Source organism: Bubalus kerabau, chromosome 21 (genome assembly GCF_029407905.1).
Source record: "Bubalus kerabau isolate K-KA32 ecotype Philippines breed swamp buffalo chromosome 21, PCC_UOA_SB_1v2, whole genome shotgun sequence".
Lineage (NCBI taxonomy): Eukaryota > Metazoa > Chordata > Mammalia > Artiodactyla > Bovidae > Bubalus > Bubalus kerabau.
Genome location: NC_073644.1, coordinates 25,585,733 through 25,592,869, shown reverse-complemented (window position 1 = coordinate 25,592,869; position 7,137 = coordinate 25,585,733).

The window sequence follows — 7,137 nt, the reverse complement described above, 5'->3', positions numbered from 1 at the left end:
GAGGATGATGAATAATATCAATATTTGAAAAAAAAATGTTTTTAAGATGTACGAGAGCATCATTTAGGAATATAAAGGAATTGTCATAATTAACAGTTACAAGTTAAAGGTGATTGTCCCTGGGATTCAAGGGTGAGGAGGGGTGGAATGGAATTGGGATGGCACATTCTTTTAAGCTCTGTCATTCTATATGATTTTTAGAAAATATGTGCGTACTTTTTTAATGTGTTAAAGTTACAGTTTTAAAATAAAATGAATATGCTCTGGTACTCAGTGATTTTAAGCTGTGTTTCCAAGATGCCTGCAGCAGAAACTGTGTCTGGAAGAGATAGCAGGGTGAGTGGGACCCCAGGTCCCACCTTAGTTTCTGCTGAAGGAGCTATGCTTTGTCACTGTTAAGTTTCAGTGAACTATTTCCTTTAAACAAAGGGTTCCCTAGTGAAACAACCCCAACCCAACAAAAAAGTTTGAAAAGCACTGATGAGCTCATCTGGAGAAAAACTGCTCCCAAATAAATACAGTAAATCCCCTACGTATGAAGGAGTTGTGTTTCAAGAGTGCATTCCTAAGTCCAATTTGTTTGTAAGTCCAACAAAGTTAGCCTAGGTACCCAACTAACAAAATTGGCGATATAGTACTCTACTGTAATAGGTTTACAAAACTCTTCACACAATACATAAAAAACAAAAAAAAAATTTCAATTTTATAGTTAAGCACCTTGAAAATTACAGTAGCGCAGTACAACAGTTGGCATACCAGGACACATTCGCATCTTTGAAAAATCCCCTGCGTACGAACTTGAAGGTTCATATGTAGGGGACTTACTGAAAGTCAAATATAATGATTACCGGACTCCCTGTGGTTTGTCTATAATCTTTTGTGATGTATAATAGAATCATCCTATTTCCAATTCTTGATAAATCTCCAGAAGCTTCGAGTGGAACCAATATGAATTGTACATGTGATTATGAAAATGTACACTGAAGTGATGACATTAATTACGTTTTCATGTTGCTCCCAAACCAAATGGCACCCTCATTTCTTGAAAGGCATCAAGTATGCTCATGTTGCCAGAGCTCAAATAGTGATATAATAAGGAATATCTGTCTGTCCTTAGGATGAGGTTGGATATTCTAGTTTTGCCTAGTGATTGTGATATATTTGTGATTATGCTCTAACTAGGGTTGCTTTTGGTCCCACAAAGGAAAAATACCCCTGCTGCTGTTGCTGCTGCTGCTAAGTCGCTTCAGGTCAGTTCAGTTGCTCAATCATGTCCGACTCTTTGCGACCCCATGAATTGCAGCACACCAGGCCTCCCTGTCCCTCAGTCGTGTCCAATTCTGTGCGATCCCATAGACGGCAGCCCACCAGGCTCCTCTGTCCCTGGGATTCTCCAGGCAAGAACACTGGAGTGGGTTGCCATTTCCTTCTCCAATGCATGAAAGTGAAAAGTGAAAGTGAAGTCACTCAGTCATGTCCGACTCTTCGAGACCCCATGGACTGCAGCCTACCAGGCTCCTCCAACCATGGGATTTTCCAGGCAAGAGTATTGGAGTGGGGTGCCATTGCCTTCTCTGAAAATTACCCCTACCCCAGCTTAAAGGGAAAGGTACAAGTAAAATCTCTACTTTTAAAAATGAAGATAAATGTATATCTTTCATAAATCTGGAGTGTTGATTCTATCCTGGCCTATAGAGCTTCTCTAAACAAACAAAAAAAAGTACTTAACTTAGTGAGTTTGATTTGGGGAAAAATCAAATGCTGAAATAGATACTACTCCTGAGAAAGTTACTCCCTCATCAACCAGTGTCTATTTCTCTCTTCCCCTTCCACCACTTGCACACAACTTGAAGTGTTGTACCTCTTTTGTGAGCTTCCATTATTTCTCAATCTAAAATAACTAAGAACTTTTTTGAAAAATAGCTACATATAATTTTTATAAAGTTTATATAAATAGAATATAAAATACACTTATTCATTTAATGTATTTTATACATTCTTATGTCTCATTTTATGTTGACAACACTCTTGGAAATTTGTATGATTGTTCACATTGTAGAGATGAGGAAATAGTGGCTGTTGAAATTTGATCTGTCCCAGGTTGCACAGCTAGCAGAGAGAAACACACACACACACACACAAAAATCTATATTTTCTGATTACCATTCTACTTGGGCCAAACACCTCTTAATTAATACAAAAACTAATCTATCAAAAGCATACACATAACATGAAAAATTCCAGATTACACACACAGCATGACCGACGAATCCTGATTTGCCTGGTAATTTCCTCATTTAGTCCTCTTCATACTGGGATGGTTGGTCGCTTTACATGTAGTGCTCAGCCTGAGGCTGTAATAGCTATTTTTTATGGGAACTAAGAGAGATACAAGAAATGAAATGCAAGTAGAGAAAAATGATCAAGATATTTATTTAGACAAGGGTGAAGATGATTTCTGACCCATATCAAAGGCAATCAATTTTAGCAACCACGGCAGTACCACAAAACAATTACAACTTTTCAAAAACTTTCATGTAAGTAAATTTATCTGTAGCTTCAAGATTCCTGTCAATATCCAAAAGACACACAAATATGACACTACCAGATCTTGAAAAATAAAATGTTCCAAAAGAAGAAATCACATTTTAAACACAGCGGTGTGTCCATGTCCATCTCAAACTCCCTAACTATCCCTTTCCCCCTTCCTTTTCCCCTGGCAAACATAAGTTCAGTTCTCTAAGTCTGTGAGTCTGTTTCTATTTTGTAAGTAAGTTCATGTGTATCATTTCTTTTTAGATTCCACATATAAGGGATGTCATACTATAAGTTTCCTTCACTATCTGATTTATTTCATTCAGCCTGACACTCTCTAGGTCCATCTATGTTGCTGCAAATGTCATTATTTCATTCTTTTAAATGGCTGAATAATATTCCATTGTATATATGTACCACATCTTCTTTATCCATACCTCTGTCGATGGACACTTCTTCCATGTCTTGGCTATTATAAATAGTGCTTCAGTGAACAATGGGGTGCGTGTTTCCTTTTGGATTTTGTTTTTCTCCAAATATATGCCCAGGAGTGGGATTATAGTGTCATATGGTAGCTCTATTTTGTTTTTCAAGGAACCTGCATACTGTTCTCCATAGTGGCTGTACCAATTTACATTCCCACCAACAGTATAGGAGGGTTCCCTTCTCTCCACACCCTCTCCAACATTTACTGTTTGTGGATTTTTTGATGATAGTCATTCTTGCTGGTGTCAGGTGATTTCTCATTGTGATTTTGATTTGCATTGCTCTAATAATTAGCAATATTGAACATCTTTTCATGTGTCTCTTGGCCATCTGTATGTCTTCTTTGGAGAAATCCCTGTTTAGGTCTTCTACCCATTTGTTTATTGATTTATTTGTCCTGATGCTGTTAAGTGTAATGAATCATTTGTAAATTTTGGAGACTAATCCCTTGTCAGTCTCATCATTTGCAAATATTTTCTCCTAGTCTGTGGGTTGTCTTTTTGTTTTATTTCCTTTGCTGTGCAAAAACTTTTGAGTTTAAGTAGGTCCCATGTGTTTATTTTTGTTTTCATTTCCATTATTCTGGGAAATGGATTGAAAAAGATACCGCTGTAGTTTATGTCAGAGAGTATTCTGCCTGTGTTTTCTTCTAGGGGTTTTATAGTGTTTGGTCTTATATTTAGGTCTTTAATCCATTTTGAGCTTATTGCTTATTTTTGTGTATAGTGTTAGAATGATCTAATTTCACTTTTTTACATATAGCTGTCCAGTTTTCCCAGCACCATTTGTTGAAGAAACTGTCTTTCCAATATTGCATAGTCTTGCCTCCTCTGTCATATATTAATTGACCATAGGTGGATGAGTTTATTTCTGAGTTTTCTGTCCTGTTCCATGGATCTATATTTCTGTATTTGTGCCTGTACCATGCTGTTTTGATGACTGTAGCTTTGTAATATAGTGTGAAGTCAGGGAGCATGATTCCTCCAGCTCTGCTTTTCTTTCTCAAGATTGCTTTGACTATTCTGGGTCTTTTGTGTCTCCATACAAATTTTTATATTTTTTGTTCTAGTTCTGTGGAAAATGCCAGTTTTAATTTGATAGAGACTGCATTGAATCTTTTCATTACCTTGGGTTGTACAGTCATTTTGACAATATTGATTTTTCCAATCCATAAACATGGTATATCTTTCCATTTGTATCTTTTTTGATTTTTTTCATTAGCATCTTATAATTTTCTGAGTACAGGTCTTTTGTTTCCTTAGGTATGTTTATTCCTAGGTATTTTATTCTTTTGGATGCAGTGACAATTGAATTGTTTCTTGTATTTCTCTTTCTGATCTTTTGTTGGTGCATAGAAATGTAACAGATTTCTGTGTATTAATTTTGTAGCTTCAACTTTACCAAATTCATTTATGAATTCTAGTAGTTTTCTGGTAGCATCTTTATGATCTTGTATGTATAGTATCATGTCAACTGCAAACAATGACAGTTTAAATTCTTCTTTTCCAATTTGGATTTCCATTACTTCTTTTTCTTCTCTAATTGCTATAGCCTGGACTTCCAAAACCATGTTTCATAGTGGTAAGAGTGGACATCCTTATCTTCTTCCAGATCTTAGAGGAAATGCTTTCAGCTTTTCACCATTGAGTATGATGTTACCTGTATATTTGTCCTATAAGGCCTTTATTATGTTGAGATACAGTCCCTCTGTGCCCACTTTCTGGAGAGTTTTTATCATAAATGGGTACTGAATTTTGTCAAAAGCTTTTTCTGCATCATTGACATGATCATATTGATTTTTGTTCTTCAATATGTTGATGTGGCATATCATATTGATTGATTTGTGGATATTGAAAAATCCTTGCATCCCTAGGATGAATTCCACTTGATCATGGTGTATAATCTTTTTAATGTATTATTGCATATAGATTGCTAGTATTTGGTTGAGGATTTTTGCACCTATGTTTATCAGTGATATTGACCTGACCTGAAAAAAAGTTTTCTTTTTTTGTGTCTTATCTGTGCCTGGTTTTGGTATCAGGGTGATGATGGCCTCATAGAATGAGTTTGGAAGTTTTCCTTCCTCTGCAATTTTTTTGAACAGTTTCAGAAGGATAGCTGTTAACTCTTTCCCAAATGTTTAATAGAATTTGCCTGTGAAGCCATCAGGTCCTGGACTATTGTTTGTTGGGAGTTAACCAACAAGGACCTACTATATAGCACTTGGAATTCTGCTCAATGTTATGTGGCAGCCTGGATGGGAGGGTAGTTTGAGGGAGAGTGGATACATGTATATGTATGGCTGAGGCCCTTCACTGTTTACCTGAAACTATCACAACATTGTTAATCAGTTATACCCCAATACAAAATAAAAAAGTTTTAAAAAAGAAAATGACAAGCAAAATGAAAAAAAAAAAAAGAATAAGAAGAAATCACAAAACACACAGCCAGATATCCTAGGATCAGATATCCTAATCTCCCCCTTAGATCTGGTGTTTTCAAAGACTACCACATCCAAACGTGCTATTCCCCAGTCTGGTGAGCAGTCTGGTCCCTGTTTCTCTGGTGTGCCAGATGCTCTTCCCCCCTCCCTTCCCTGTTCTCATTGGTTCCTTTAAGATCACTCTTTTTCTTGAGTATTTCTCTCCATGCCCTTTCTTCATATCAATATAAGCCCCTTTAAGCTTCTTCATTTGTGTCTCTTTCCACATTGGAGAGCCTCCCCAATTCCTTCTCACCTCCCAGCCCAAAATTCCCAACCCACTGGCCACACAAGAGATCCTGAGAAGAGAAATATAGTTAAGGTCCCTTTGTACAAACGAGTTCCATTTCAGAAGGACAATTATAAGTCCAATTCATTCATAATGAAGCAAAGTTAGCATAGGTACCCAACTAACACTACTGGCTATATAGTACTGTACTATAATGGGTTTATAATACTTTTCACACAGATAATACATTAAAAAAAAAAACAAACAGAAAATAAAGAAAAAATTTTAATCTTTACAGTACTTTGAAAAGTATAGTACAAGAGCTGGCATATAGGGGCTGGCATCAGTGAAAAAGGCAAGAGTTGCTGACTGGAGGAGGGAGAGGAGGTGAAAGATGGTAGAGCTGAAGGATCATAAGCATTAGGAAATGGAGGGCAAGCTGCACATGACAGTGTACACCAGACATGTAAACTAACTTACATGCGAACATAGGTTCACATCTTTGAAAGTCCATAACTTGAAAGCTCGTATGTAGGGGACTTAACGTAGAGATGCCTCTCCAAAGACGAAGAGGAGACAGAGAATGAGAAAGGACTGCAGTTATTCTTATTTGAATATTGTGTGTGTGTGTATCCATAAATCATTTTGATAGGATTCCTTCTGGTCTTAATCTTTCTTTCCTGGGCCCACAGATGTTCTAATATAGTTGGTATATGATGGTGCCTGTATGTTTAGATGCTATTATTTTTAACCTAAGCATTAACCCATGTCTTTCTGTTGTCATCAAACAATCATCGTCTCCAGTTTTTCTCCACCAAATATGATTTGTAATTAGTAAATTTATACATATGGTGCTTTCCATAATTAGGGCTATTTTCATACCATAAGCATTCAAAAATGAATGCCCATGACATCCAATTTTGAAGTTGATTGGCATTTAATAAGATTATACAGAGCAAGCTGCTGCTTTGAAACCCTTCCATATCTGTTGTTAGAGCCCCTATATGTATAGTTTTTCTATTTTTTTTTCTTGGGCAGTGTCTATTTTAACTACTTTTCAACAACTACTACTTGGGTTTATTATTTTTTTCTGCAGGGGAAAAAATAACATGGTTTATCCCCTCCCTCACAAAAACAAACTCACCTTTTTAAAATTTATTTTAATTGGAGGATAATTGTTTTACAGTGTGTTGGTTTCTGCTGTTCAACAACATGAATTGGCTGTAAGTATATGAGTCCCCTCCTTCTTGAGCCTCCCTCCCACCCATCCCCCATCCTGCCCTTCCAGGTTGTCACAGACAAACTCACATTTGCATAAAGATGGGGAACACATGTATACCTGTGGCGGATTCATTTTGATATTTGGCAAATCTAATACAGTTATGTTAAGTTTAAAAATAAAATA